Genomic DNA, 25,308 nt, shown 5'->3' on the forward strand with positions numbered 1-25,308 from the left:
TTTCACATCAACATACAACCAAGAAGCACAGTCCTGTGCAGAACCAGGATCAGTTCAGTTTCACTCCTACCCTAGGAATGCAAATTAGCTCTTTCTTCTCTCCCAGTACAGCCCATCATCATTTCAGTGGTTGAGAAGCCACCATTACTCCCAAAGCCACTGACTCATTCCAACAGAGATGAGGTATCTCTAAAGCTGCTAACTACCCCAAATTGAGCATAACCCCAGTAACTGAACAAGAGAGTTAAGAGCTGAACAGGGCCGGGCTCCTGGAGACCATCAGAAAGGATGGTTAGAACTTACTGGTCCACTGACGCTACGTGATCATCAGGCACATGAAGGACAGGATGAGCCTGGTGTGGCAGAAGATCCACACAAACCTTCTCAGGGAGGCACCATCTGGCCCAACTTCATTCAGCTCTTCTTGCCGCAGTCTCTCTAGTTTTAACAAAGCACATGTCTTCCTGTTACACATCTCCTCAGAGAAAAAGACACACCCTAGCTTCCTTCCCATAGTTTCTTGTCTGCAGGCTCTGTCATAGCACATACAAGTCTGTCCTTTAAAATTATACACATAGTATTTACCTTCTAGAGAAAAAGTCCCTTCCTGTGTATGTGCCTATTTATTCCAGATAGGGAGCATTCCAAGGTACAGAAAATGATGAGAACAAGAGCCCTTCCTTCACCCCCAAAAGGCCTACCCCTGAATAAAGTCTAGGGATAACTTCCTTTGTCAGGGTCCCCACCCTTTCTGAAGGATCCTGTGGTAAAAAGCAAAGTAGCAAACTAGATTTTAATCATACAATCGGCTACCACAAAAATGTATACTGTCACAAGGCAGCCACAAAATCGAAAGCCCATGCTTAAAATAGTATTATAGTGAAATAGGAAATAAAGCAGAAGAGCAAAGGGGAAGCCACCCCTAGGAGACCGCCCCACCCAGGACAGCTGCAGAATTCACACCCTCCTGTCTTAGGCCTAGAATCCAGTATGTGGAAACCAGGATGGACCAGAGACGCCTACCTTCTGCAGTTCACATCAGAAGACTCAAACTTGGACAAAGGACACACATCTTCCATTAAGAGCTCCCCATTCTTGTGGGCCACCCGGGACAGAGGAGAAAGCCATGAAAATGTTATACAGGAAAAGAGGCCAGCTTTGTCCACTGGGTGTTGGTTTCTGTAAAGAGAAACCAAGTCACAAAGTTTCAACATACACCAAGAAGACAATATTTAAAATACACTTCAGTAAACAGTTCTGTTGATTAAAAGTACATCTCCCCAACTGCATCATCTCAGTCCAAATTTCCAAAAATGCTTTTGGTGCTTTGCCGATGACTCATGAACCTTCAGAGCTTCTTACTTGGAAGTGGTCCGGATGGGCTTCAAAGCACTTAAGCCATGATGGTACTTCTCCTTGGGATGTTCATCATCCAGAATTCGGAGCTGAGAATGTGTAGATACATCCAGGGAAAGGCCCTCATCTCGGGCTGCTGTTTCCAAGGCATCCTGGTAATTCAGCTGCTCCACAGAAAGGGAAAGAGACATGAGCACTTAACAAATATTACATACACAGAAGAGGCAAGTCCAAGTGACAACGGCTCAACCACATATTACCTTACCCAAATTGAGAAATCCCAACAGTCAGGAGACCATTAGGTTCACTCTGGGTGTTGTATAATCTAATGTTTGTTTGTTTGCTTTTGCCAGTCCTGTGGCTTGAACTCTGGGCAAGGGTGCAATTGCTGAGCTCCTTTTGCTCAAGGCAAGAACTTGAGCCATAGCACACTTCTGGATTTTTGGTGGTTAACTGGAAACCAGGCTGGCTTTGAAACACAATCTTCACATCTCAGCCTGTTTAATAGCTAGAATTACAGGCCTGAGCCACTGGTGCTCAGCCAAGTCTCTATTTTTATAGACTATTGTCTTTCCACAACAACCATAAGGGTAGAAAGTATGCACATGGTTCCCGGCTTGCAGCAATTATGCAACTTCAGAAACACCTGGGTGGACCTGAGAGTACACTGCTCTGTGTTCACACTCATTTCTTCCATTACAAACAAGGTAGGTTTTAAGAGGAAACAGCAGTGACCCAATGCTAGGAAAAGAATTCCCTCTTATATAAATTCTCATGTATAAGTGGACATAATTTAATTGCTAGGGAGTACGGTACAAAATAGTGAAGTAGAGAGACTGCTGAAACCAGAATTCAACATAGCTTCTTCTTACCTTTAATCTGCTCATAATCACAGAAAAAAGAAAAAACAAAATATTGGATCCATAAAGAAAGATATATAAAAAAAGTACAATACACTTACTAGATCTTAGCTGATACTGGGACTCAACAGAGTAGGTACTAAAACATTACAGGACCATTGTGATCTGCATACCCCCAGCTCAGAAGACACTTCTTCAAGTGTGTAATACATAGCTGCCAAGATGTGCTACATGCTGATAGAAAGCAAACTTCAACACATTTCTAGACTGACACTTTGGAACTTAATTAGGACTCTGAATAAAAGGTCACAAGGAATTTTCTACATGTTTAAAAGTTATCTAATATACTTTTTTGGTCCAAGATCAGGACTCAAACTCAGTACCTAACTAACACTTTTGCTCACTGGTTAGCTCTACCAATTTCTAAATAATATAACTTAAAAAAGACATGACATGGAAATTAGAAAATGTTTAGCTAAATTGTATGAAAATATAAGACATCAAAATTTATGGGATGTAACTACAGGGGATACAAAGTAAAATTTTGATTGCTTGAAGATCAGTGCTTTAAGCTAGGGATTGACATTTTCTGTAAAGGATCAGATAATAAATATTTTTAAACTTTTGTGGACCAAGAGACCAAAAAATCAAGGATTTTATACAGGCATTTTGATGATAAAGTAAAATAGATCATTAAAAAACATTTAATAAAATTCAGGTTACAGAAATAGTTGGTTTTTTGTAATACAGGTCTACTAATGAGGAAATATTTCACTTCATTAGGGTTTAACATATTTTCTCCTTTCACCGAAATCTTGCAAATCTTCATGCACCAATGTTGATTTGAATAAAATTCTGCAACTTCATTTTTGAGAATACCTTCACGAAGAAAGGTAATGCTCAAATATTTAAGTTGATCTAGGAGCCTGTGGTCTGAACTGGCCACACTCATCTTTCAGAAGGTGCCTGTGGTCTGAACTGGCCACACTCATCTCTCAGAAGGCATGATGGGATTCTACTGCTTCCTCTCCTGCTTTATTGGTGTCTCTCTCTCTCTCTCTCTCTCTCTCTCTCTCTCTCTCTCTCTCTCTCTCTCTCTCTCTCTCTCTCTCTCTCTCTCTCCCCTTTTCTCTCTCTTTCCTTCTCCCTTTCTTCATTCAGCACTAGGGATTGAACTAGACCTTTGCATTTAGTATACAATCACTTTACCACTAGGCTACTAATCCAGCCCAGTGGATTTTAAAATGTAGAAATGTTCTCTGTACATCATTGAGATTCAAAAGGCACTGTTAGAGCCATTATCTGAATTAGAAAATACATCCATTACAAATGTATATTGGAAGAGTTTTAACTTTTGACAGCACAGAAGTTTAGAAAGTAGTTTAATATTTTTTATGATTTAAACATTAGTTGTAATAAAATTACTTTCCTATAGTATCATTTTATATCCTACTAGCAATGTATGTAGTTTTTCTACATCCTTGCCAGCACTTGATGGTGACATCAGTTTTCTTTTAATTTCTTTTTAACAGAACTGGTGTATTTGTGCTGCTCTAATGGAATGCTATTTGACATCTGTGGTTCCTTTCTTCCACACACTCTTTTTGGTAAGTCTTCTTCTTCTTCTTTTTTTTTTTTGCTTTAGTTATTCCTACCCAAGGCCTCTCACATAGTTGGGATGACAGGCATGTTCCACCAAGCCCCAATCAGCTTGTTGGTTGAAATTAGTCTCCACAATTTTTTCTTTAGGTTGGCCTCAACTCTAACCTCTCTACCTTCCAAGTAGGTAGGATGAAAGAGTGAGCCACCACATGCAACTTTTGAGTCTTTTATCTATTTCCTAACAGGATTTTCAGCATTGAATTCACATAGTCCTTTATGTCTACTGGATTCAAGTCATTTATCAGCTAAGAGATTTGCAAATATTTTCTCCCAAGTTCTTTTTTTTTCAAATTTTTATTATCAAACTGATGTACAGAGAGGTTACAGTTTCATACGTTAGGCATTGGATACATTACTTGTACTGTTTGTTACCTCGTCCCTCATACCCCCCCCCTTCTCCCCTATTCCCTTTCCCCCATGAGGTGTTCAGTTCACCTAGACCAAACAGTTATGCAAGTATTGCTTTTGTAGTTGTTTTTCTTTTTTTTTAACCCAAGTTTTTGCTCTCTTAATAGAGCCACTGATAGAGTAAAAGTTTATAGTGATTTATTTTATTTTTACTGTGTGTGTGTGTGTGTGTGTGTGTGTGTGTGTGTGTATTTTACTGGGTTTTGAATTTTCTTGAGCTTGCTAGATAAATGGTCTATCACTTGACCAGAAACCCACCCCTTTTTCTTTAATAGATTTTTTTTAAGACAGGGTTTTTCTCCCAGCACCAGCCTCAAACTTATGATTCTCTTATTTATGCCTCATACACAGTTGGGATTACAGGTCTTTGCTACTACACCCAGTCTACTATTTGAAACAAGGCTTACTGATTTTTCCCTGAGCTGACCTTGAACCATGATCAATCCATCTTTCCTTCCTACATAGCTGGGATTGTCACCATGCCTTAAAAAAGGTTGTAATTCTGATAGTCTAATTTATTTATTTTGTTCCTTTTATGGATTATGTGATAAGCATCCTGTCTAAGAATGCTTTTCTACCCCTAAGTCAAGAAGGTTTTCCTTATATGTTTTCTTCCAAAAGTTTTGTAGTTTGACATTTTACATTTACATCTATCATAATTTTTTAGACAATTTTTCTGTAACCCAGAAAAATTAGGAGTGGAGTTTAGGTAAAAGTTTGGTTTCATTGCTTATGCTTATCTGATTGTCCTAACCTAATTTACTAATAAGACATTGGCATGGAGGCACAATTCCAGTGGAAGAGGGTTTGCCTCATAAGCTCAAGGCTTTGAGTTCAAACTGCAGTACTGCGAAAAATAATAATAATAAAATGCCTCATTTTTCCATCAAATTGCTTTTGTGTATATGTGAAAAAGTTGGCCAAACCTGTGTGAGTCTGTGTCTAGAGTCTACTCCATTGATCTATCTCTCCATGAGTATACTGGCACTGCTGACTTCGTTCTCAAGATATAAATTAAATCTCAAAATCAGGTAGTATGGGGCTGGGGATATGGCCTAGTGGCAAGAGTGCTTGCCTCTATACATGAGGCCCTGGGTTCGATTCCCCAGCACCACATATACAGAAAATGGCCAGAAGTGGCGCGGTGGCTCAAGTGGCAGAGTGCTAGCCTTGAGCAAGAAGCAGCCAGGGACAGTGCTCAGGCCGAGTCCAAGCCCCAGGACTGGCAAAATAAAAAAAAAAAAAAAAAATCGGGTAGTATGATACTTGGAATTTTATTCTTTTTCAAAAGTGATTTAGTTGTACTAGTTTTTTGCCTTTCCAAGTGAACAAAGCTCAAAAGTTAGAGAGTTTTTATCAACATTCTGTGGCATTAGGGCATCAGAAAAGGAAAACCTTGTATGCTACCCATTAATTAGTATGCTTACATAAAAGTGACGTATTAGTAATGGGAAGAGTCTTTACAAGTTTCATTCTCAAAACAATGTACAGAGCACCTTCAATATGCAGGACTGTTCCCAACAGTGGGAATAAGAACAAGACATGGCTAGCACACTAATTTCTTTGTGTGTGTGTGTGTGTGTGTGTGTATGCGTGCCCAAGTGAAAGTGCGTGCACGCAACAGCATGTGCTACTCCGAGGCACTCTCCTCAGCTTTTCTCTCTTTTTTTCCCTCAAATCTGTGCTCTACCACAACTCCACTATCTGGCTTTTTGGTGGCTAACTGAAAATAAAGTTTCACAGACTTTCTTGCCTGGACAGGCTTCAAACTGTGATCCTCTGTTCTCAGCCTTCTGGGTAGCTAAGATTATAGGCATGAGCCACTGGTGCCTGGCCACTAATTTCATTTTTGTCATCTCCAAAATGCCCAGTGACAGTTTGCAAAAAGCTTACTAATGGACTTAACACAGTTGTCCCTCACTATATATATCACAGTTCACTTACTGCAACTTCATTGTATTGTGGGTTTCTTTTTAAATAGGTAAATAGTGATCTCTCACCTACCATGGGAGCTACATTCCAAAGATCCCCACAATAGGTGAAAATCTGCAAAGTAGCAGTGTTAGATAGTCATCCCTTGCTATACTGCAGTTCATTTATTGCTACTTCACAGATTTTTCACAGATTGCTACTTCACAGATTTTTTTTACTCCAAAAACTCATTATCTCTTTGGATTAAACTACTTAGTACTATGTCTGTAGGTAGAATTCCCCCTTAGCTGGAAACAAAAGTGAACTGTGCAGATTTTGAAACATATGGACTGAATGCTCATTCTGCCATCAGCCTTCAGCTACTGAAGCTTCCGTTCATTCACAACCTCCTTGGTGCACATACCTGGCACACATTATTGAAAGGAATTAAAGGGATAATGAAAAATACAGTGAAAACACTTCATACATACTAACAATACCTCCATGGGCTGCCCTGATAAACTGTATAGCCCATCTCAACTACTTCCTCTTTCATCTAACTGGCTCATCTCTAGGGTCACCTCATTCCCCTACCCATTGGGTCTTCTCATCCCTTTATCTCTGCAACAGGATACTTCCAGCAAGAACACTTGGAGGGCAAGCTGTCCTATTCATCTGCATCTCTGACTCCTTGCACAGTACAGAGTCAATGGAAATATTTTTATGTTGCTCTGCACACTGTGTATGTGTAGTTAGCATTTTAATACTGAATCACTAACCACGAGATCTTAACCATTCACTTCTGTTAAGACATTCTAGTTTTTTTTCTTATTGAGTATAATAAATAATTAGATAATTTTTCTCTTTCTGGATTACATGGATACACTCCTCCACTAGTAAGAGAATTGTTGTAGAGCTGACTCCATCATGATTAGGGAAACATGGTAGGAAATGTTGGGGGGAATAGAGCTGACTCCACCTTGATTATTAGCTCAACTTGACCCCAAAATTCTTCTTCTGTCAATGGCTTGCTTGTTATTTGCTCTACCCCCTGCGTCAACCTCCAACATATATGCCATGCGAGTTTCACCTGTTGTTTGCTGTAACCCTGCATCAAGCCCCCACATCTGTGCTATGCTTTTCCCTTTAGAGGATTGCTGGGGGTCACGGTGGCAGCTCCCAAGTCGGTGCTGCATCTATTGCTGGTCAGTTCACTTTATGCTTCCCCAATAAATCCATCTTTTTGCTTGAGACTGTCTCTGAACAGTGGACTCTTGGAGGGATGGGGAATCCCCTCCTTCGAACTCTGTAATATTCCTTAGCCCCCTAACAAGAATAAGATTAAGACTATGGTTCCTAGAGCATAAGCAGGGGCAGGGGTGTAACTTCGAGCACTTGCCTAACATGTGTGAGTCAATTGGGTTCAAACACCAATACTACAAAAGAGGAATGGAAAAAAAAAACTACTAGAGACTTACCAAGTTTTCCCCAATAGCTTTATTATAAAATATTAAAATATGTATTCTAGTATTATTGCAAAAAAGAACTGCTATTAAGCTTTGGTATTTCAGTTCTATTTTGTTGACCTGAGGCTGCCTCTATCCAACTTTCCCTGGGACACTGGCCTGAAAGAGAGGAAGCAAGGGCAATTTCATAGCCAAAGCTCATGACCAGCATGTATCGAATAGCAAACTGTTTACTTGAACATGAGAAGAGAATTTGTGCCAATTCCTTTAAAAAAACCAAAACAAACCGCTGGGTGCTGATGGCTCATGCCTGTAATCCTAGCTACTCAGGTGGCTGAGATCTGTTTATCGTAGTTCAAAGCCAGCCTTGCCAGGAAAGTCTGTGAGACTCTTATCTCCAATTAACTATCAGAAAACCTGAAGTGGCACTGTGGCTCAAGTAAAAGAGCACTAGCCTTGAGCTAAAGAGATCAGGGACTGCACTTAGGCCCAAAGTTCAAGGCCCATGACGGAGGGGAAGAAAACAAAAAAGAATCATTATGTACCCTAGGCTGTCCTTGAACTCGATCTTTCTGTCTCAGCTTCCTGAGGGCTAGGTTCGACCATCACACCTGGTTTGGCAGCTATTACTTCAAAACAAACCAACATAGCAGTTACTGTATCCCACACTGTCTTAACTGCTTTGTAGATATTAACCTGGTGATCCTTGTACCAACCCTGTATGTTATGCCTCTTTTACAGCTGGAAGAAATGGAGTCAAATAGGTATTAGATGGAAGTACATATTTGAATCCATGCTTAAGTTGCTCTAAATCACTATGCATATGCTTTTCAAAAAAGAAGGAAAGCTGGGCACTGGTGGCTCACGCCTGTTGTCCTCGCTGCTCTGGAGGCTGAGATCTGAGGATTGCAGTTCAAAGCCAGCACAGGCAGGAAAGTCCATGAAACTTCTATCTCTAATTTATCACCAAAAAACCAAAAGTGGCACTGTGCCTCAAGTGGTAGAGTGCTAGCTTTGAGCTGAAGAGCTCAGGGACAGCGCCCAGGCTACCCAGGCCCCACGACTGACCAAACAAAACAAAACAAATCAATCCTAATTGTCAAACATATACCTTAATAAAGCGCTCCCTTCTCTTCCCCAGAGGAAGTACTGGATTAAAATAAATTTTATCTGATTTTCTCTAACTAGCCTCATTATAAGCAAATGGAAATTTCCAAAGTCAGTCACAGCTCTGCACTTAAAACAATAGAATGTAAAAAGCACTTTACTTAATTGCAAAAATGCACATCCTAAATTGTTTTTAAACCAAAGATGAGTAGACACTAGAGGATGTATTAAAGACTCATGTTTAAACATAACATTAAAGCATCTATCAACCTGCCAGTAACTGCACAAATGTCTTATATTTGTAACTGTGCTTCCTAACTTTAACTTCTCTTTCCTTCTAGCCTAGCTAAAAGGGCTTTTAAGACCCAGCACACCGGGTGGAAAAAAAAGGCCTGTTTAAAGGTAAAAATACTTATATACTACCACAATCAACACTCTGCAAAGTGAGTTATAAACACTGGAAATGAACCAACTGAAAACAATTTAATATATCCAAGTTAGTTGAGGTACTAAGTGAACACATATATAACATGGCAGTGTATAAATATGTGAGTCAGTGAGAACTGTGAGAAAATCAATACCAGCTTATGAATGAACTGAGACCCACATTTCATATTGTACAAAAATCCATCTGGAACTAACCCTTAAAAATGACAAAAATGATGAAATAAATAGAAGAAAACTGAATAGCACAATTAGGGAAAAGAGCTAGCTTCCATTTCCTGCAAAAGGCAAAAACTTATTAAAGACGAATGGTTACAAGTGGAAAAGGAAAACTTATTGCATAATGAAATTAGCATTAAAGAAGAGGATAAAGTTAAAGAATTAATCAGGTATCTCATATATTTCAAACCTTATGCTTTTATTGAGATAATATTTCTTAATCCATTCACTGAAGGCCTATGATGTTCAGATACTGTTCTAGGGGACAGTGTGGCATAATACAGTAGGGAACAAACATACAATATCAACAATCAAAAAACATAACTTCAATATTAAGATATAATTATATACTTTAGTAAAGAGAGACAAAATCCAATATGGGAAAGAAGGAAATGTAAACAAACATAAACTGTAAGAACACCAAACTGATTCTGTACCATCAGTAGGAGAAAAAAAAATGGGAATAGCTAACATCATATGCATACCATGTCTCTAATTTTACTGTATTGACAAAGGAAAATATTACAAAAAATTATCTAAATCCAATGGTTAGCCAGGCATGGGGTGTGCACCTATAATCTCAGCACTCAAGAGACTGAGGCAGGAAGAGTGGTCTACACAGTGAGAACTCGTCACAAACAACCAACATTGGCTCAAAGGGCTCTAAATGCCTAATACAGGAGTAATGGACAAATTACATACTAATATCAACACTAATTCAGTGCCAGCCCATTGAAATGTAATGCAAGGGGCTAGGGATGAAGCTTGATGGTAGTGTATCTGTCTGTCTACCTCTCTAGGATACACGAAGTTCTGGGTTGGACACCAGTACCAGATCAATCAACCAACCAAAGCAAAGAAATAATGAAAGCTATACAATATAATTTAAAAATTTCTAGGATCTACATTTTAAAATAAAAGTTAGGATTTCAATTTAACACTAAAACACTTTACATTAAAAGTTGGGTTTTCTGTTGTTTTTTGTTTGTTTGCTACACTGGGTCTTTCATGAGCTAGGCAAAAGCTCTATCACTGAGCTACATCTCCAGCCCTGCAAAAGTTGTATTTCTCACTGGGCACTGGTGGCCCATGCCAGTATCCCTAGCTACATAGGAGGCTAAGACCTGAGGATTGCAGTTTGAAGCTAGTCTAGACAACAATGTACATGGAAGACTTATCCCCAATAAACTATTTAGAAAAACAAACAAACAAGCAAACAAAAAAAAACAGAAGTGACCCTGTGGCTTAAGTTGTTGAAGTGCTAGCTATCTTTGAGTAAAAGAATCTCAGGGACAGCACCCATTCCCTGAGTTCAAGCCCCAGGGCCTTGTGCCTTTATGCATATGTGTGCATGCATTTTCAGCACAGAAAGTATTTACTAAAATAAAAATTGGGGGCTGGGAATATGGCTAGTGGTAAAGTGCTCGCCTTGTATACATGAAGCACTAAGGTCGATTCCTCAGTACCACATATATAGAAGAAGCCAGAAGTGGGCGCCATGGCTCAAGTGGTAGAGTGCTAGCCTTGAGCAAAAAGAAGCCAAGACAGTGCTCAGGTCCTGAGTTCAAGCTCCACAACTGGCAAAAAACAAAACAAAACAAAATTGGCACCCTTAACTCTGAGTAAAAAGTACCATTTTAAGCTCATAATCATTATAAGATTATTGAGGTGGGTTGTTTTTTGTTTCTTATATTTTTTTTTTCTGGGTCATGGGGCTTGAACTGGGCCTGGGCGCTGACCCTGGGCCTTGAACTGGGCCTGGGCACTGTCCCTTTTCAGCTCAAGGCTAGCACTCTACCACTTGAGCCACAGCCCCACTTCTGGTTTATTTTTCTGGTGGTTAATTGGAGATAAGAGTTTCACAGAGTTTCCTGCTCAGGCTGGCTTTGAACCTTGATCCTCAGATCTCAGCCTCCTGAGTAGCTAGGATTATATGCATGAGCCATTGGTGCCTGGATGATGATTGAGATATTTAACAAATGAAGTATTTGGTTTACATTTAGTCTTTGAAATCTAACATGTGTTTTATGAATTAAGCATAATTTCAATTCAGACTAGCTACAGTTCAAGTGCTCAATAGCCGTGTCTGGCAGTCTACCTGGCAATTTCCAGATGAGGGATAAGCTTACTTGCCAGGAGGCACTTGGAAACACTTCTGGTTGTCACCACTGGAGGTGTGCTAGCAGCTCCAGAGACACTGCTCAAGACCTACAAATGAAGAGCCTTACAACATAAAATTATCTGGCCCAAAACATCTACAGTGCTAAGGTAACCTAGCCTATTAAACAGCTACTTCAGTAGTTGATTATGCTGTTCTAGGGAAATGTACTATATGAAGCCATTTGCTTTTTACTTTATGATACTTTAAATTCTTTCCAGAAGTAACTTAAGGCTTCTCCGGGGATGAGAAAAGGGCACCCATGGTTCTTTAAGGCTTTTAAGGAGCACAACTATGTGAAAGCCTGTCTCGGTGGCCAGATGGCCCAACAAAAAGAGAGGCATGGAAGCAGTGTTGTTCCAAGGGAAAAGTCCTGCTTGGTCCAGAGGTGAGAAAAAAAATTGAACAAGAAAATACTGTCACTTATGTCTTCCCACTGACTATGTGGCTAGAAGACACTGAGCTAATTTTTTTTCCACCTACCAAGGTGGTGGTGATGAAGGAGTTAGGGACACTAGAGAGCCTAAAAGGAACCATGAGACTTCATTTCAGCCAAGGCCCAAACAAAAGTCAGAAACACATGCATACAGTCATCTGAGGAGGATTAATACACAAGCAAAGACAGCCACTTGCACAAGAGACTCCCCATACTCTATGTGCACTGATGCCTTCCATACCTTGGTGTCTGTAATAATGTACCTATCACATCACATGGCTACTGATTATTCAAGTTCCCATTTCATTTTAGGCTGCCAGAGTGGAATGTCTGCTGACAGGGTAGTCATGGGCTTTCCCTTTGCACTAAGGCCCTTGGACAAGGTATCTGGGCCTAGAAATCACTCCCCAGGCTGAACAATCCAATCCCTTCCTGGCAGCAACATAACAACAGGGGCGCACTCCTAAGCTTTAGGGTTGAGGGGGCATTGAAGTTGTTCCTGAATGCAGAAATGGCAACAGACTGACAATGCAGAAGCACCACTTGGCTTTGGGGTGGGGATGGGGGATGAAGGGCTTCAATACTGTCTGCAATTCCCTCCCCCCCCCCCCCCCCGCCGCCCCCAACTGTGGTTCTGGAGCATGGTCAGAAATGACAAGGCCTCTCAGTCTCTATAGCATAGTCTTCCACTCTTCTTCATAATTCACAAGATCCTAGGACAAACACAAAACAAGAAACTTATTCCTACACAATCTTGCAGCCCATCCCAAGAAAGAAAAGCTTTTGTGTAGATGTCCCAGTCCATTGCTTCCTTTACAACAAAAATCTGGAAAGACAGCCTTTCAGGGAAAACCTCTTGTACTGAGATAGCACTCAAGACACTCAGTATTAAAAGTTCAATTTAAAGTGGGTAAAAAGTTTGACAAGAAATGTACTCACTACCTAACATATGTAACTGTAACCCCTCTGTATATCACCTTGACAATAAAATTTAAATGTTTAAATGTTCAATTTGGGAAGGGAAAATTAAAATTTGCTTATAAGTAAAAACTCAGTTTTTAAACATCCAATGTTCTCCTGCGATCAGCTAATTTCAGGTTTTACTACCTCAACTACCTCCACTGGGTTAGAGAAACCTACCACTGACATTTTCTCTGAACCCAATCATCCCCAACTTTCCTCCCCCACTGTGTGTGAACATAATCCTGACCACGTGATCCTGACCACGTCAAACTTTACCCTTAAGAACTTCCAAATAGCAGCCACTAGAGTCAAGGAGGTCAGCAAACCAAGCTTGGTATGGTTTAGATATAAAGTATGCTTCCTTCCTTCCTGCCACCCCCAAGTCTCCACCCCCAAACAAAGGCTCATGTATTAAAGGGCTTGGTCCAGAATTGGTAGATCTATTCATTGAGACTGGCTTAAAAGGGCTCTGACTTAATAGATTAATCTGATGCATTCATATATTTTTTCTGCTAGTCCTGGTGCTTAATTGGAGATAAAAATTTTACATACTTTCTTGCCCTGCCTGGCTTCATGAACTACAATCTTCAGATCTCTGCCTTTGAGAAGCTAGATTACAGGGCATGAGCCACTGGCACCCAACTGAGTTCATGCTTTGAGTGGAATATTAGGAAGTGATAGAAAGTTTCAGGAGTACAGTTGAACAGAATAGTTCCCTAGGGAATATTCTTAGGCACTATTTCCTGTCTTGTGCTCCTTCTTATGCAGTTCTTGGCAGCTGTCAGTTGAGCAAGGCCACTCTACTATACCATCTCCACCATGATGTTCTGCCTTTCCACATGCCCACAGCAATGGAATCAGACTACAATGGACTGAAACATGAGCCAAAAGAAGCTTACTTCTTTAAAGTGTTTTTATTACCCTTTTGTCACAGCAAAAACAGCTTAACACAAAACTTTTGGAGAGAATTAGGGGACCCGTTAATCTTGGCATTTCCATGCTCGAAAAAGAACTACTGTAGGTATCAACTCACTGATCTATAGTTGTGCTGTTCTATTCTCATATTGATGACCATCTATTAATCCAATTCACAAGCACAAAGACATAAAGCCAATGAGTACAACAAGAACATCACTGTAGTAAAAGAGGAATTTTTCTGTAAATCATGTCTATTATTTATCCCATAGTCAGAAGGAATTTGAGGATGTTCATTTGTTTCATAGACTTAATTTCAAGCATCACATTCAAAGTTCCTCTTATACTGATGGCTTGAGATTAATTTAAATAATGTAGTAATGTTTCAAAGGATTAAATTTACAATGAAACACAGAGTGGGGAAATATTTGTTAAGGGAACAATGGTTGAGGGAACAGAGACCTAAGGCAGAAGTGACCAGCAATAGCTACATGTTAGAAATACCAGAGGGGCTTTAAAATAGCACCAATGTCCACATTCTACCAGAGACTAATTTATTTAGTCTGTGTAGGGTCTGCTCCCTGGGAATTATTTCAAAAAATTCTTTAAGCAACTTTAATATGCAGTCGGGCCAAAAACTATTGAATTAGAAGTGGAACTTTGCATGCTTGTCTCTTGCACTCAACCAAACTCTGTCAACAAGATATCTTAGGCTATGTCAACCCCATATTTCTAACTCTTACTGGGCAACTGAGATGTTTTCTACCATAAGACACAACATTTAACAAAACTAAGGTGTACCCCCTACCTTACGTATGAAACTGTAACCCCTTTGTGCATCACTTTGATAATAAAGAATTAATTATTTAAAAAAAAAAAGAAAACTAAAGGACTACTTGATAGCTCTCTACAATACCAAGTAAGAGTGCACAGAAGGTTGTAAAGTGCATGGGATTCTTAAAACACCTACAACTACAACCATTTATTGCAATCCTTTCTGTAGCTTACTCTCACAGCCTGAATGTCCATGACACAGAACACACATAAATTTCCCTTGGCAAGATTGGCTTTAGAAGACAAACATATCTTGAACTCCATGTTAAGTAGAGTTGTCAGGATTGTTGGCAATGCCTGGCTATTCCATCCTACAACCAACACTGCACCAGAAAAATGGGCAATTAATGCTTTGAAGGGAAACCAAGAGCTCTGTTCTGAATTATCTAACTCCAAAAATAACAGCACTGGGAGGTGAAGCTATGTAAGAATTTGTAGGATAGCCTTTACAATCATACTATCTACCTTTTAATGTGCATAAATTCATAAATGAGTCTTACTGTCTGCCTCCATGTGCAGTCTTTGTCAGAGAAAGTTTTCATCTGATATCTACTAACAGAATTAAGTTGATTTTTTAACTAATTCAGAACATAATCTTAACTCAGAAAATAATCTTTAATAATTTAAACATATGTAACCCTTTCAAGGAAAGCAGGAAGGGAAATGCCAGGCAAGTAGAACAAATGAACTTCACATTAGTATGAAAGTTTGAAACTAACCAGCTAGAACACGACAAAGATTTTCAGAGACCCTATTTCTTATCCTTAGCCTTTTTACTTTTAATTAGAAGAGATGGAAACATGGCTAAGACATGAAAGAAAGTATCAGCAGAAGGCTACCTGAAAATAGAAAGCAGTTTCATTGGAAAAGTTTTTTCGCTGGCCATTTGGAACTTTCAAGTTTCTAAACAGAACAGACTTGGGCACTCAAAACTGCTCTGAAAAGATAGCTAGTTCCAACAATTTTCTTCTCTCTTGACAAGAGAGCTCTTTAACACATGCCAGCAGGCTGTATATATTTCACTTCAGTAGGGTTTCCTTGTAGGCAGCGGCAGTCCTGCTGCAGTGATGGTATGGTGAGCTCACCACAAGGCAGCAGGCCAACCTCAAGCTCCAGAACACTTCAAATATAGATACAATCACATGCCCAGCAGCTGAGCCAGTGAACTCTATATCAATAATAGCGCCGCTGTCATCTCCAACACAGAGCTCTGGCTGCCACTGGAGACCAAGAACTGGTTCAGGTCAGAACCCTATCATACCCAGTACCTAGGAGACTACTGAGCCTTACAAAGCTTTAATGATGCCTTCTTACAGAGTCACTGGGTAACTATACAGGAAAAAAAATAAGGCAGAGCAACAAAATAATCTCCTTCATCCTGCCCTCCTTCCTAACAGCAAGCAGATTTACAGCCAATACTCTGAATGCATAAACAAAGGCATAAACAAATTCATATAACTTTTGTCTGAAATGCTTCAGGGCCTAATACTCTAAAAGTATATCTATTGGGGCTGGGAATATGGCCTGTAGGCAAGAGTGCTTGCCTCGTATACATGAGGCCCTGGGTTTGATTCCTCAGCACCACATATACAGAAAATGGCCAGAAGTGATGCTGTGGCTCTAGTGGCAGAGTGCTAGCTTTGAGAAAAAAAGAAGCCAGGGACAGTGCTCAGGCCCTGCGTTCACAGCCTAGGACTGGCCAAAAATAAATAAATAAAAAAAAGTATATCTATTAAACAAAATGGGTAAAAGCAGTAAGGACTTTTTTTGTTTTTTGCTATTGCTAGAAATGGCTCCGGATGACACATCTTGCTATGTGTCACATAGGAATAAGGACACCAACTCAAAAGGAAGTCAAGGCAAGGAACTCTGCAGAAGGATGCTCCATGAGCCAAAAATCTGGCAAGCAGAGCAGAACAGGCAGGCTGCTCACTTTCACCCTTAATCCAGCAGGCTCTTTCTCTCTGTTCATATTCACAACCTTCAGAATGATGTTGCTTAATTAATGGGATATAATTTAAATAATATTTAAGGAGTTTCTATTAGGATTATTTTTGCCAGTTCAGGAGCTTGAAATCAGGGCCTGGGCAATGGCTCTGAGCTTCTTTTGCTCAAAGCTAGCACTCTATCACTTGAGCCACAGCACCACTTCTGGCCTTTTCTTTTCTTTTCTTTCTTTTTTTTTTTTTTTTAAATTTCCAGTCCTAGGACTTTAATTCAGGGCCTGAGCACTGTCCCTGGCTTCTTTTTGCTCAAGGCTAGCACTCTGCCAACTTGAGCCACAGTGCCACTTCTGGTCTTTTTCTATACATGTGTTGCTGAGGAATCAAACCCAGGGCTTCATGTATACAAGGCAAGCACTCTTGCCACTAGGCCATATTCCCAACCCCACTTCTGGCCTTTTCTGTTTATGTGGTAGTGAGGAACCGAACCCTAGGTTTCATGCATGCTAGGTACACACTCCATGAGTAAGCTACATTCCCAGCCATAGTAAGAGTTCTAAAGTGCAGCATGAAATGGATGAAACTAAAATGTAATGAGCAAGGGGCAATACAATGGATGAACAAATGAAACAGTGGTACTCATTAGACATTATGTTGAAAATGAGCATGTGGGTGGTAATGGGAAGGAAAAACTGGGAGAGAACAAGGGAAGGGGTGACAGTGTCCAAAAAGAAATGTATTCTTTACCTGACTTACTGAACTGTAACCCTTTTGAACATTACCTTTATAATAACAATGAAAAATTAAATTAAAAAAATTAATAATGCTGGGCACCGTTGGCTCATGCCTGAAATCCTAGCTACTCAGATGGCTGAGAACTAAGAATCTCAGTTCAAAGCCAGCCCAAGCTAGAAAGTCCGAGAGACTCCTATCTCCAATTAACCACCAGAAACCCTGATGTGGTGCTGTGGCTCAAGTGGTACAGTACTGTCCTTGAGCTGAAGAGCTCAGGGACAGCACCCAGGCCCAGAGTTCAAGACCCATGACTGACAAAAAAAACCACACACACAAAAAAACAAACAAGCAAACAACAAACAACCAAAAAAACAGGTGCCAAAGCAGGAACTTTTCAGAAAAACAATTCTCACAAGATTTACAGAAAGGAAGTAAACTACTTTGACAGAAAAGAGGCTTTTCTCACACTGATCTGAGATACACTGCACACTTTCTATAATGACCTTAAGTCACAGAATACATCTTAAAGTCATTTCTGGTAAGAGATTATACCTACATCCTTAATCCCTAGAACCGTATCCTTAATCCTTAAGATAAAACTTCAGCTCACTAGAATATTTCACACAGCTAATTATGAAATCTCCAACGAAGGCTAAAGAGCCAGTCTAACAGAGAACTAAAAAAATGTTAAGTGAATATCATTGGATTTATGAATACTCTTTTTTTTGCCTTTCTTAGATACAGAATGCTCTAACTTGGAGGAAATTTCTACCAGTAATACTTTTGGAAGAAGGAAAAAAACAATACAGTAATAATGACATTAAACTTCAGTTGACTTCTTATTTTCCATGCTTCCTCCTTTTCTAAATCAGTGAAAAACAAGTTACTCTTAGCTTTGGCATACTATCATTAAGAAAAAAGAACCACCACACAACCCCAAAGATTTCTGATAGTCTGTCCTGCTTTTGCCTATTGACTTACAAACACCCACAACCCTCCCCCCCCCGCCCCGTGTCTGTAACTTTGTGTATTTTATGCCTAAAGCCACTAGGGCTTAAGCATGCCTGTTCACAACACTTGGTTTTACTTAGGATATTCTTCATTTCTCCAAATCCTACCTATTCCTCAAATGACCTCCAGCTAAATGGCTTCCTGAAGCCTTGCCTGAGACAAAGGAATCTTGTTATTTTCCACTGCAACTAAATTACAGTAATCCAAGTGCATGTCTGTGAGTTTAAGCCAGGGTGGAAGGCAGGCAAGTCTAGCATCAGTCCTTAGTTAAACCAGATCACTTTATTCCACACTATGTACCTTACAGAGTGCCAAATTAAAAAATGAACAGTTCTGGGTGCCAGTGACTCATGCCTGTAATTCTAGCTACTCAGTAGGCTGAGATCTGAGGGTCATGGTTCAAACCCAGCCTGGACAGGAAAGTCTGGGACTCTTAGCTCCAATTAACCACCAGAAAACCTAAAGTGGCACTGTGGCTCAAGTGGTAGAGCTCTAGCCTTGAGCACAAGAGCTCAGGTATGGCACCCAGGCCCAGACATCAAGCCCAATGACTGAAAAAAATTTTACATCTTTAAAAAACAAACAAATAGCAAAAAAAAAAAAAAAACAAAAAACAGGGGGCTGGGAATATGACCTAGTGATAGAGTAATTGTCTCCTATGCATGAAACCCTGGATTCGATTCCTCAGCAGCACATATATAGAAAAAGGCAGAAATGGTGCTGTGGTTCAAGTGGTAGAGTGCTAGCCTTGAGCAAAAAGAATCCAGGGACAGTGGTCAGGTGCCCCCCAAAAAAATTCGGAGGGGGGTGGTGGCTGGAGGTCAGTGTTACAAAAGGGCATGGGTAAAATCCCTGCCTGTAATCCTAGCTACTGCATGGCTGAGATCTGAGAATCTCTGTTGGAAGCCAGCCTGGGCAGCAAAATCTGTGAGATGTGAGGCTCTTATCGCCACCAAAACTCTGGAAGAGAAGCTGTGGCTCAAGTGGTGGAGTGTTTGTCTTGAGCAAAAGAAGCTCAGGGCCAATGCCCAGGCCCTAAGTTCAAGTCCTAGGACCATGTCCACCCCCTTCCACCACGAAAAAAGAAACATGCTGTAAGAAAAGAAGCTGTGGGCCAGGTGCTGTAATCTTAGCTACTCAGGAGGCTGAGATCTGAGGATCATCGTTCAAAGCCAGACTGGGAAAGAATGTCTGTGAGACTCTTATCTCCAATTAACTACCAGAAAACTGGAAGTGGAGCTGTGGCTCAAAGTGGTAGAGCATGTGCTGAAGAGCTCATGGACAGCACCCAGGCCCAGAGTTCAAGCCCCATGACTGACAAAAAAGAAAAAAAAGGAGAAGAAGCTGTGTATGCTGTGGTCTCACATTGAGTTGAAATAATGACAGCCTTAATACCAGTCAAAGTTGTTGTTCTTAAGCTCATCCATTTGGCCCAGTTTCACATTTCCATTTTAACTAGACCTATCAAAAGCCAATAGTGGTAAATGGGTATACAGAAATATCGTTTGACATTTTTTAAGGGTGGCAGGCATTATCTGGCATCTGAGAAGTCTTAGTCTACATTTCTGACAACTAATACAGAAATTATGGTTATGATGATGTGACTTGAGAATGTAAAAATTAGGTATTTACTTTTTTAAAAAAGCCTTGTATGGGGCTGGGGATATAGCCTAGTGGCAAGAGTGCCTGCCTCGGATACACGAGGCCCTAGGTTCGATTCCCCAGCACCACATATACAGAAAACGGCCAGAAGCGGCGCTGTGGCTCAAGTGGCAGAGTGCTAGCCTTGAGCGGGAAGAAGCCAGGGACAGTGCTCAGGCCCTGAGTCCAAGGCCCAGGACTGGCCAAAAAAAAAAAAAAAAAAAGCCTTGTATGCTTATATAGGCATTCTGCCATTAAACTTCAACTCTCCTCTTTTAATGCCATCTCAGCTGGAGTTCTGTCATCATGCTGGTTCCCTCTGTGAGAAAACTTTTTACAGGAGACAAACTCAAAATAAATATATCTAAGGAATCACTCTTTTTGATAGGTGGTATTAAAGAAGATTCTTGGTGATATGTAAGCTTTAAAAATAATAGCTCATTTAGATATAGAAACAAAATAGGTTTTTTGGGAGCAGAGCCAGCAGCTAATCTCATTCTGACCTCTGTCTGTGTTGCTATCACAAGGATATGCTAAGTGCAAGGACATTTGTTTACTAGTAACTCTGCCCCTACCCGGAATTGCTTTAATATGTCCACTGGAGTCCATTCCTATGATAATCAACCTCATCCTGTCTATACTGCCATCAGATGTTGCGAACTTCAAAGCCTTTTTGTGTTCTTGAATTTTAGCAACCCTATGCCATTCCCTGGTTCCTAAACTGCATATAAGCTGGAAGTTAAGAATAAATGTGGATGCAGTCTTGAGTTACAATCTCGAGCTGCATATGCCCTCCCGTACCCCATCTTTGCCTCTTGTCTTGTATTTTTCCTTTTCTATAATCCTCACCCCCCTCATTCAGGATTCCCTTTTCACTGCTGGTTGGCTTCGGCATAGGTTGAATAAACATATTATATTATTGTTTATGTCAAGTCTGAGTAATCAGAGAATAAACGAAAGAAATACTAAAAGAAATTTTAAACAAAAATATTTGGAGATTATAAGACTATGATATCAATCAAGAACAACATAGCACTGAAATTTAAGTTCAAGAGAACAGTTAGAAGTAATAAAAACAAAATTCATCTGGATTCCTAAAACTTTATAGACACATTAGCTTTTTTGTTGTTCAAGATGAGGCTTCAGTCACATAGGAAAACTGGCACTTGAAGGCTGGTTTCATTGGTAGTTACTCTGAACAGTTCTCTACTCAGGAGAGAAACTTTTTACTGTCACTGCACATGCCAATGTCCATCCTACTCCAACAAACTAGACAGGACTTCACTCTGTTCCCAGATACTTCTTAACACCTCCACATGAGCTTTGGAGTTTCTAACATTTCCTTCTCTACAATCCACATTTCAGCAAGTGTGCTCACACCACTCCCATGGTTTCATCCACACGGACACACTAAGCACTCTATGCTCTACACTGTGGGAGTAGATAAGATATCCAATTCTACCTGGATGCATTTCAACTCAAAATCATTCATTCTTCTCACTTAATGTTTGTTAGTGAAGAGAAATGATCAAAATCAATGTTTTCTTCCAAATCTTTTCCTCTGAGTATGTCTAATAACTAGTATGTCTACTAGTGGTTTTAAGTTCTTACCACCAATCCCAGACACTTTCAGCTCTCTACCTTTCAGAGATGCTCTCAATCTTTCAAGTCTCCTGTCCTCTATTGCCTTGAAACAGATCCTTGGCTTCTCTAACATGGACGGGCCCTGAAGCCTCTTGATGCTCTCTGTATTTTCTCTCTTCTATACTGAGTTTTTCCTGCAACTGTTTCAAGATTAATCTGTCTGTAGGATAAAAAGCCAGTACCCCAAATCTCTTCTTGGAAGGGGCACTGTAGCTCAAAGTGGTAGAACACTAGCCTTGAGCTGAAAGGCTCAGAGAGAGTACCCAGAGTTTAAGCCCCACAATCGACCCCCCCCCATAAAAGAAAAATTTTCCCTCAAAGTTGAGTATGGGAGTACATGCTTGTAATTCCAGCAGCACAAAAGGAAACATGGCAAGAACATTAGGAGTTCCAGGCAGTAGGAACATAACAAGATCCTGGCTTAAAAACAAAACAAAACAAAACAAAAAACCCTTCTCAGTTCAGGATGAATAGGCCTTAGGAAAATGCAAATTAACTTCACAATAAACTATAGGTACATATATTATTAAAATTGCTAAAAATAAAGATAAGGCCAAATACTGGCAAGAATGTAGAAAAACTGGATCAGTGTTGGTGGGAGTATAAAATGATGCTGCCATTCTGGGAAAGAGCACTGGGGTTTCTTTGAAAACTAAGTATCCACTTACCCAGATGACCCCCAGAAAAACTGCAGTCCTGAGCATTTATCCAAACAAAGGAAAATTTGTGTTCACACAAAAATCCCATACACAATGATAAGAGCACTTTTGTTTGTAGTTGTCACGAACTGGAACTAACTCAAATACCCTCCAATAAATGAAGGCTAAACTGTAGTATATTTATAACACAAAATAGAATTAAGCAATAAAAAGAAATATTGTAATGTTACACATATAATGAAAGCATTCTTAACAGATGGGGAAAAATTAGAGACTACTAGGAAAAGGTGGCAATGCTATAAGTGGGGTCACAGAAAGATCTCTGTGATGAAACTTTGAATGTCCTGACTATGGTAGTAGTCAGACAATCTAAATAAACACATGTATAAACTGCATAGAGTACACGTGCATATGCCCAAGTGAGTGCATATAAAGCGGGTGGTACTGAGGTTTGAACTCAAGGCCCTCACCTGTTAGGTAAGCACTGTACCACTGAAGCCAACCTCTCTGACATTGAGAAAAATCTGAACAATGACAATGAACTCTACCAACATCAATTCCGTTTTAATTCCATACTACAGTTATTCTACATGTTACCACTGGGGGAAAATCAGATAAAGGATCTTCTGTACTATCTGTTTATAGCTACATGCAAATCTAGTTATATGAACATGACAAAAAATTTAAATCTCAGAAACTTTCAGAAGTTTCTTAATGCCTATACAGATTCCTTGTTATGGTATGTAGAAATTTTCCCTGACCAATATCTCCTTTTCCTATCCTACACTCTAGACCACTAGTTCTGAGAGCTAACATTTAGTGAACACTAAAATACTAGCCACGCCAAGGCACTATTCTAAGTATTTTATATATCTATCTTAGTTCTCATTTAATTCCATTATCAGCACCATTTTCACTTGTACATCTATGACACAATGACATAAGGAGCTTTTCCAAGGTCCCAACATGCAAAATACTTTTCCTGTACCTGTGAGTCTTTTATGCCTGTGGGCAAAAAGCCTCACCACCTAACTACCACTCAAAACCCTGCTCTAGTGTTAGCTATGTGACTTTTCCAGACTTAAATGCCACATTTACAGTGTTTTGTCTAGCACTCAAAATATATTCAATAGCTGTTTAATTAACATAAGGTCTAGACAAAAGGACACATAGAAGTTACAGAACTGTCACCAGATACTTGATTTCACTGAATCTGTTTCTCTGAAGCTAAGCTTGAATGCAAAAGCATTCTATAATATACAGCAGGAAACAAAGAAGACATATTAGTGAGAACACATTACGAAAGCCAGTGCTTTGGGCTGGAGATGGCATACAACTGGTAGAGTGACTATCTAATAAGTGTAAGGCCTTGAGTTAAAACCGCATACTGAAACATAAAAGGCCAAAGTTTTAATGTGCTGAAGAGGAACAGGTAATAGATGGCTAATGAATCACCAAGTCTCTCTTTTAAATTTTCACATAGCAAGTATACAAACATAAATCTCAACTTCCCAAAACTAGACACCCTTATTTGGTCTTAGTAGTTACTTTTACAATTCAAGAGAAAGCATACAACTTGACAAAGGGCTAAATCAGCACTGAGGTTCAATGGGGGTGCGGGGGACCTTTAAGGAGCAGGGTAAAAAAGAAACATATATATATATATATATACATACATTTATACATACATATATATATACATACATACACATACATACATGCATATATACACATACATATATATACATATATATATGTATATATATGTTTTTCCTGTAGAGGAACTCTTCTAGTTCATTAACATTATTTCTATTGGAGGAAATAGGTTCCCAAGGTTGTAAGGCTAGAAATAGTTTTGGCAAATAACAGAGCAACTGCATAGCCAGCACAAGACCCTGAATTCAAATCCTATTATAGCAAAAAAACAAAAAACTTATTGATTATCTTACAACAATCCAGAATTGTTGTAACCACCTTCAGAAATCTGAACAAATCTCTTCAATTAAGACACAGGAACAGCAGGAAACTGACTTTGTCTAAATACATGAGTAAGTTGAATGGTTATAACACAAATCATACATTGTCTCCTCTTAAGCAAGTGCTTTTTGGGAGGCATCAACATGGAGTAAATGAAAATGACAAGAATCCCAAGGGGGAAGCACGTGAGAGTTTGAAGACTGCCACTCTTCCCTTTTATTGTGTACTTATATATTACTATTAATTATTTCTTTTCGTGCCACAGATGGAAGCCAGGGCCTTGAGCATGCTCAGCACCCACACTCTACCACTGTGCTACAGTACAGTTTCCAGTAACCATAAATTCTTCACAGTGACCTAAAGTCAATATTTTAAACTATGGGATCAGATGAATGCAGGTGTGTCTAGTACAACAAACAGGTCAGAAAAAGACTGTGAGGAAAGGAAACCACTACCCGTCATGTTCTCTTGAAAGTGGATTCCTCCCTTTCTCTGTGCTGCCCGGAAGTGCTGCTTCTCTCCCTAACTGGAGCACTTTTGTACCCCGAACTGGGGATGATGTATTCTTTTCCTATGTCAATATCCTTCATCTTCACTTAGTAGAGTGACAGGGCACATATTTTCACTTCAGAATTCCTTAAATTAAAATCAAAACCAGGTACTTCAAATAGTTTTAAGGAAGGGGTAGAGGGAATAAAGGGGTGAGGTTGGTGGGGTACATAGTAATGCGTATATGGATATGTCACAATGAACTCCCCCCTTGTACAACTAATACATAGTAGTAAGAAATATGTTAAATAGAGCACACATTTTCTATGCTTAGTCACCAAAAATATTAATGCTGTCTACCACTATGGCTATAAAAATATTTTGAAGTACTATATCACTTTTTTTTTCTTTTTAGTTTGTGGGGCTTGAATTCAAAGCCTCGACACTGTCCCTGAGCTCTTCAGCTCAAG

The 25,308-nt window shown here is 39.7% G+C and overlaps 1 pseudogene; it reads right to left on the reverse strand.

The window, feature by feature from the left end:
- The window catches only part of LOC125366937, a 70,605-nt pseudogene extending 45,666 nt beyond the window's left edge, over positions 1-24,939 (reverse strand).
- Between the last annotated feature and the right edge of the window lie 369 nt (positions 24,940-25,308).

Source organism: Perognathus longimembris, chromosome 18 (assembly GCF_023159225.1).
Source record: "Perognathus longimembris pacificus isolate PPM17 chromosome 18, ASM2315922v1, whole genome shotgun sequence".
In the NCBI taxonomy this organism is placed as follows: Eukaryota; Metazoa; Chordata; class Mammalia; order Rodentia; family Heteromyidae; genus Perognathus; species Perognathus longimembris.